Source organism: Catharus ustulatus, chromosome 6 (genome assembly GCF_009819885.2).
Source record: "Catharus ustulatus isolate bCatUst1 chromosome 6, bCatUst1.pri.v2, whole genome shotgun sequence".
In the NCBI taxonomy this organism is placed as follows: domain Eukaryota; kingdom Metazoa; phylum Chordata; class Aves; order Passeriformes; family Turdidae; genus Catharus; species Catharus ustulatus.
In genome coordinates, this window is record NC_046226.1 from 56,661,885 (window position 1) to 56,669,061 (window position 7,177).

The window sequence follows — 7,177 nt, forward strand, 5'->3', positions numbered from 1 at the left end:
GGCTGCCCCTCCAAATATTTGTACTTCTCAGGAAGGACTTCCAGCTGCTGCTGTGCTGCATGGGCTTTTGTGACTATCTTGGATTTGCCACATTTGCACACCTCTCATTGGTGTGAGCTGTGCCCTGAGCTCACAGAAATTCAGGAGTTTAGCCCAGATTTGGTCTTGTTTTCAGAAGGTAGGCTTGGTAGAGGTCAGTGAATTGTGGGGTTGGCACACGAAAAACAGCAGACAATTTTTACTTCCAGGTTCTTTGGCGCAGATATCCTTCCTGTTATTATTATGGACAAGACTGGTATTCTGTACCTTCTCATTTTGTTTGGGGTTCTTTTCAAGTTGTCCCTTCAAAGTTTCCTTTCTTTTCAGTCCAGGTCCACATGTGCCATGGTTGGACTTGGAAATCAGCTGGCTGAGTAAAGTCATGCAGGCTTTTACCACAGGGGAGGCTTCCATTGGAGACCAGCCATGGCTACTGATTCTGAGGACCACCTGATTCCCTCTAAGAGGCTCCTCCACTATTTTGTAATTAAATTTTCCACTACACCTCACTAAATTTCCACTAGGCCTCACTAAACAGGGCAACATGACAAGAATAAATGTAACTTATTATGAAAGCATAAAACAACAGCAGAGTTCTCTCTAAGAGATTGCCACAAATAAAAGACATTAATCATACTAGACATTAATTTGCTCTTACAGCATTTTTATTTGAGGAACTTTCATGCTTGTGTCTCTTTGGTTAACTCTTTGTAACTCTTGCTTGCTGAGGAATTGTTTAGAGCACAAGTTGGCCCAAACCATGCCAGGGCCCATTCCAACACTGTGAGACCACAAGAGAACAGAAATACTGATCAGGGCTGTGCTGTTTCCTGGTGAATAGAAGCCCTGTGACACGTTTTCCCCCTTAGAAAATGCCTATCCTTTATTCACCCAGGTTGATTCATTAAAAAAAAACACACAGTTGAAAGGTTACTTGTAAAAATCATATGCATCAGCTTTTTCAGGAGCATTAGTGTTGGTGTTGCAAGTCTGCTTGTGAGGGAACCTCCTCCATCAAATATCTCCATTTACCACATTTTGTTTCCCATCACACATCAGACTAAGAGCAGGAACCCAGATCCTTTTCACCCAAACAAAGTTGGAAGGGCACTAATGCTCTCCAACCAGCAGTGGTCACTGAGCCCTCAAATGAGATTCCTGCCTGTGGCCAGTCCCAAGCCCCAAGCCTGCAGAGTGGGCAGCTGTAGATCTGTTCCTGTTATGTGGCACTCCTCACTAACATAGATGAAGCCTCCTGGTGCAGGACTCTCCCATTAAACCCTTTTAAAGGGATTTAAGGCCCTCAGGGACTGGTGCCACCCCAGTGAGAGCACTGTAACTGCATGGATAACCATATCAGACTCTAAGAGCTGGAAGTTATTTAGTGTCTCCAAGCAAGTGAAGGACCACTCTGGATGAAGCCTGTAGTGCCCTCTAGTCTGACTCTCTTCAGAACTAAGTTCAATTCCTCTGTTGCCACAACCAGTTCCACACTAGACCAAAAGGTTACTGCTGGTCTTGAGCAGAACTTCCCTGACCGTAAATGAGCAAGTTCCCCTGTCACCAGAGACAACTGCAACCCAGACTGCAAACGCTGCACTTGGCTGGTTATAACTTACTCCAGCCCTTTGTCTTGCAAAGTAAAGACAGATGACTTGCTAGTGGTCGTTTATAAATAAGCTCAGGACTGGACTGCAATGATTCACAAAATCAATGTTGTTAGCTATTATACTGTATATAATGGACAGTGTTTAGTGGGGGGTGAGGTGAGGGAGGGTTGCAAACACACTCGGCGCTTCCAAGTTTGTACGCCTTAAAATTGACTTTCTTGGTTCTATAGTACATATTTTCAGAATGCTTGGATCTGATTCAGCTTGTCCTGCTGAACAAAACAGTTTCCCTGCTCTGAGACCAGAGGAACACAGTGGTGAATCAGGCCCTTTATTTGCCTCCAATGGCTCACTATCAGGCCTACTGCAAACTACCTATTGAAAGCATGACAGCCAGCACTATGCTCTATAGTGAGCGCTTGGAGTATCATGCCCTAAGTGTAGGCCATATGAAGAGGCCTTTTGTTCAGGAAAGCAAACTGTACAGTGTTTAGTAAGCCACACTCCAAATATAGGATCGATAAAGCACGGCTAAAATCAACTATTGCCTCAACAGGCACTCACAGATTTTCTCTGAATTAAGCACGCTTGAATCTTAGGGCCACAATGCCTCCCCTCAGCTCTTTCACAGACAGTTCATGCAGAAACAGAGTAGGCTGGGACCTGGTATCGAGCAATGAGCAAGAACTTGAGGCTCCAAGCGGGGAAGAAAAAAAATGAGGGAAAAAAAAAACCAAAATAAAAATAAACCATATGGAATCCACACTCAGATGCCTTTAAAACAACCACAAACATTCTTGCTGCCTCAAGCTGCAAATGTCGTGAAACAATTACTGGGCTGGGGGACTTCAAAGGTTCACTGAGAGCAGCAGTTTTATTTTTCAATCAAACACAGGAATAGGGCTTTTTTTCCTCCCTCCCTCTCTCTCCCCCCCTTTTTTTTTCTGAATGAAACAGCGCCCAGGCTTCCTGATTTCAAAAACCCTGTTCCGCTTCGCTTGACCACTCCATAACCTTAGGAGAAGCTCAAAAACTTCAAAACGAAACTGTGAGTCATACTGAATGAAAAAGACATTCTTATATTTCATTAAGATTGAAAACTGCTGCATTCCTTGTTTGTAAAATTTACATGAATGGCCTTTAAGAGCTTGCAGCTGAACGCTGTGTAAAGCTTGAACTTCCATAAATTCCTGTTTACTTAATCATTGATTCTAGAAGGTGACTGACAGTCATTTGCAGGAAGATTCATAATTCACTGTGCACAGAAACAACTGGACCCCTTCTTGCCACTGCCTAACCTATTTATACTTCCCGCTCCTCCCCCTCCACTTTTTGAAGCATCTATGCACTTTTATTTCATGTTTTCATTTCAGAAGGGCAACGGTTTAACCTCAGTTTCCTTGCAGGAGCTTTTGCAAAGGCTACAGTGCTGCTTACCTCGAGCATTGGCTCGCTGGTGGAAAGAGCAGCGCTTAACATGGTGTTTTCAGGTGGCTGAAAGCACGGGGCATGTTTGGCAGAACAGATGTATGGCCGGCAGCCCCAGCTCTGCAGCCTTTAAGGAGCACACCTCCCGCCACAGGGAGAATCCAGGCTGCTCCAAGAGGCTGGATCCCAAAGGGTTCAAGTTGGCACTGACCCCTCTGCAGAGAGTCATGCACACAAAAATCATGCAGAAATAACATGCTGCCCCCTTTGAAGAGAACTGAGTCAAATTGTTTAAAATGAAACTGACTCATTGTAGAAACAGTGGTCACTGGAATGGCATCTCCACAACTGCTGCGGTAAGAGAGGAAGCTGCCTGACCACAACTGCCTTTGTGCTTATTCTAGCTGTTTAAGTTCTAAAAACCACAAAACCCCATTTGAAATTCCACTGTATAGCAAGGTTTGTGTAATGAGGTTACAATTCATAATAGGATCATTGAAAACTGAAACAAGCAGCATTAATATGTGGACTGCTGCAAAGAGCTAGCAGCAGCATGATGATGTCATTTTTAATTAAAAGTCTGTCCCTGTGTGATACGCTAAAAAAAGAGTGCAAATCAGGGAATATGCACTGATCCCATCCATAGGGAAAGACTGTCAAGCAGCACAGTGGTATCACAGAGCACCCTGCGAGCCATATGGCATGGCTTTAATGGAACTAATTCCCACGTACTCTGCTTGTGTCACGCGTATCAGGATTCTGCTCCCACATGGAAAAGACATTAGTCAGGAACAGGGGGAGGGGACGGCCAGTGATACCCAGCGTTGTGTCCTTTATCATGTGCCATGCTGTGAATGCTACTGAAGCAGTGTTGGGACCAAGAGGAAATGGACTGCAGGTTCATGGAAGTGGACAGACCCTTCATTCTCCTAAGTCGGTGACTGCACCAATTTACAGCAATGCATGTCCAGGCCTTTTAGCAGAGGTGACCAACCAGCCTTGTGAAATATCAATTCAAAATGGCTGGTACTTGTAGAGCCATTTATTCATGCAGAACTGCACTTTCACCCAAGACTAAGCAACACAGAAACAACGAGATGCTCACCCACAAAACCCTTCCCTACTCAGCACTTGTTGGTTCCTTTTCAGCCTCTCATGCTTTCCTTAAGGAAATTAAACCAACTCTGGACTTCAGTATAAGGAGGATACACTCCTGTGAATGTTGTCAGTGTCTGCTGAACATGTTTTCTACTTCCCAAACATCAGGCACCAAGGACCCAGTCAGCCCATCCTGAGTTCTCTGAACAGGGTTTTTGACTAAAGGGAGGCTCATCTTACTCAGCTGGGCAAGAGCTATAAGACATTGATAGTAATGAAGCTGGCAATGACTTGTGCGAAAGTAGCAGAAGAAACATGACCAAGAGAAGGTTTACACTTTGTTCAACTGCTGTTTTCACGTCCTACAAATATTTCGGAGGTAATTTTGCCGTTTATTTAAAATTTCACTGTTGGATTTCTCCACCCTAAATCACTGGGTTGGGTCCAAGTCATGAAGACTATGACATGCACAATTCTTACACCAAGCTGGTTTGCTGGCCTCCACTAAGCCGATAAAATTTACTTTTCCTTTTTAGGATTTCTGTGTAGAATATGATGCAAGGGTATATACGGATCTTTGAAATTCATTGAGTTGATCATGAGCATAAAAGAAATTTGGGGATCATTAGCATAAAAGAAATTAGGGGAACATTAGAATAAAGTTTTGGCATTAGGTCTTAGTTTTCTATAAAACTGCCCTCACTTAGGATACGCATTGCCATTATCATCAGAGATATTCAGGTGGGAAATTCATTTGGGCTAGTAGGTTTTTTCACCCAGGACTTTAGCTGCCCAGATAGTTCTATACAAAATGAAAGAATGGAGAAATCTATATCCTGTCCCAGGTATGTGCAGGCCTGCAGAAACCTTCCATGATTTATATTAAAAACTAGAGAGATGTTCAAAAGGTTTCAACTTTAGCCTAGCCAGAGAATGCTCAGCATAAAACATCTGGAACAACAGGATTCCTTCTCAGAGGACAGAAACAGACAGGACATGTCCCTGATGCAGCAGCTCCTCTCCTGCAGCCACGTGTGTGGGTGTGTGTGGCTGCAAGCACACACGTGCATGAAAGGGAGAGTGTGATCCCAACCAACTTTCTAAGCCAGTGGGAGGGAAGGAATACCACAGGATTGGACCCCACATGTTTAATTTTCACACAGACTTAACATGAGATATGCTACATCAGACCCAAGATAGTGGTGTTCCTATTCTTATTGACTCCAATCACTTTAAGCCTATTGAGTGCTGTACTCCAGAGAGAAGATTTAAATTACACTTGGAGAATGTTTCTTGTAGTACTGAGTGCAGTGTGCTTTTTGAAGAAATAGTATTTCCTTCTTGGACCACAGTGAGCAAATCCAAGGTCAGACAAATCACGTGTGGTAGAACAGGTTGCAGTGTGAAGGGCTCATAGAGTCACACAAATTTTTGTTTTACATCTCAAGGAACTTAGCTATTTGTCAGTGAATACAAAATCTATCTTCTTATGCTAATAATTGATGTAATTCATTTACTCACTACTGTGAAGCCAAAATTCATCAGCTAAAAAATTTTAATGTACCTATCCTACAAAAGACAGATCGTTACTCATACAAACTTCATAAACTGAATTACAGCCTGATGAACAATAAAGAAGAATTTTCAAATTTGTTCTCTTGTATGGAAGAAAACACTAGAGATTGGAAAAGTAAATGCAAAGCTGTTCTCAGTGAATGTTAACCCATAAATAAAGCACTGAAGTTCCCCAACATCAGTATAAATTTTCCCACCCTGTTCATTCTTGCCTTACCTTGGAGGCATATTAAGAAATGAAACTGCCGGGATGTTTCTGCCCGATACCCTTTTTGTGTGTTTCACAGCTAGAAAGTGAAAGGCTCAGCAGGTTAAATACCAGCAGAGTAAAGTATTTTATTCAGATATCAGTTGCAAAGATCAGGGGAGGAGGGGTAATGCAGTGAGGCCTTTCAGCCTGCAGTGCCATGGGAGAAGAAAAACGAGACAGCAGAAGTGTGTGGTAACACAAAAAGAATGTTATCTCAGCAGAGGGGGAAATACTTTCAAATGCATAATTGCAAACACATACCCTCAGCAGCTAACCCAGAGCCCTCTCAGACTGCACAGCTAAGAGTTTGGAAAGTGGCCAAAGTATCAGTTTTATTTGAGAGATCAAAGTGATGAAAGAGAGAGAAAGAATAGCATCAAATATGATTGATAAAAAGTATTGCTTTCTTTGATTGGTTTCTGCTCCCCCTCCCTTTTCCACCTCATTCTTCTCCCAAGTTCACTAAGAAAAATGCCAGATCTGTGGTCCATCTAGCAACACATGCTTGCATGTGAGATGTGCCTATAGGAAAACACCTGCTCACTGTGCATACCTGTCTAAACTCCTAATAGCCACAAGATTCCTACAGATTCACTGCAGGTAGGGGCTGTTTGCTGCAAGCACAATTATTTGTGACCCTGCATGGCTCGCACACACAGGTATTGTTCTGATCTCTGGTTACTTTGCACAGCCTCCCCCGTGCTGCTGAGCATCTATGCAATCCCCACGTGGATTTCCAGGGACTCTGGTCTGACACTATCGGTGCTGTCGCTGTTTCTGGTCCATAATTGTCCTCCCTCCCCTCTTCATTGTGCACACTGTCTCTATATAAACACACTGAGGAAGATAAAAGGTTTATGATGGCAAAGCAGTTGAGTTTATGGTTCCTTTCACACACGTAGATGTTACATCAAGCACGGACCAGCCAGGATGAAGACCTTGGAACTATAGGGCACTTTCACATGTCATGAGTTCAAACAATTACTAAATCCTCACAGGAATCGTGGCCAATGGGCAGGGATTAGGCCATGCTTAGGCCCATGAATTTAACAATATTATACAGGCCAGGACCTGTAAACAATGTACACAGTCACTTTATATGTGCACACATGTTGCAAAATCAGTTCTTTGCATCAGGATTTTGCAGCCCGTGGGGATGATATTTACTAAAACCACC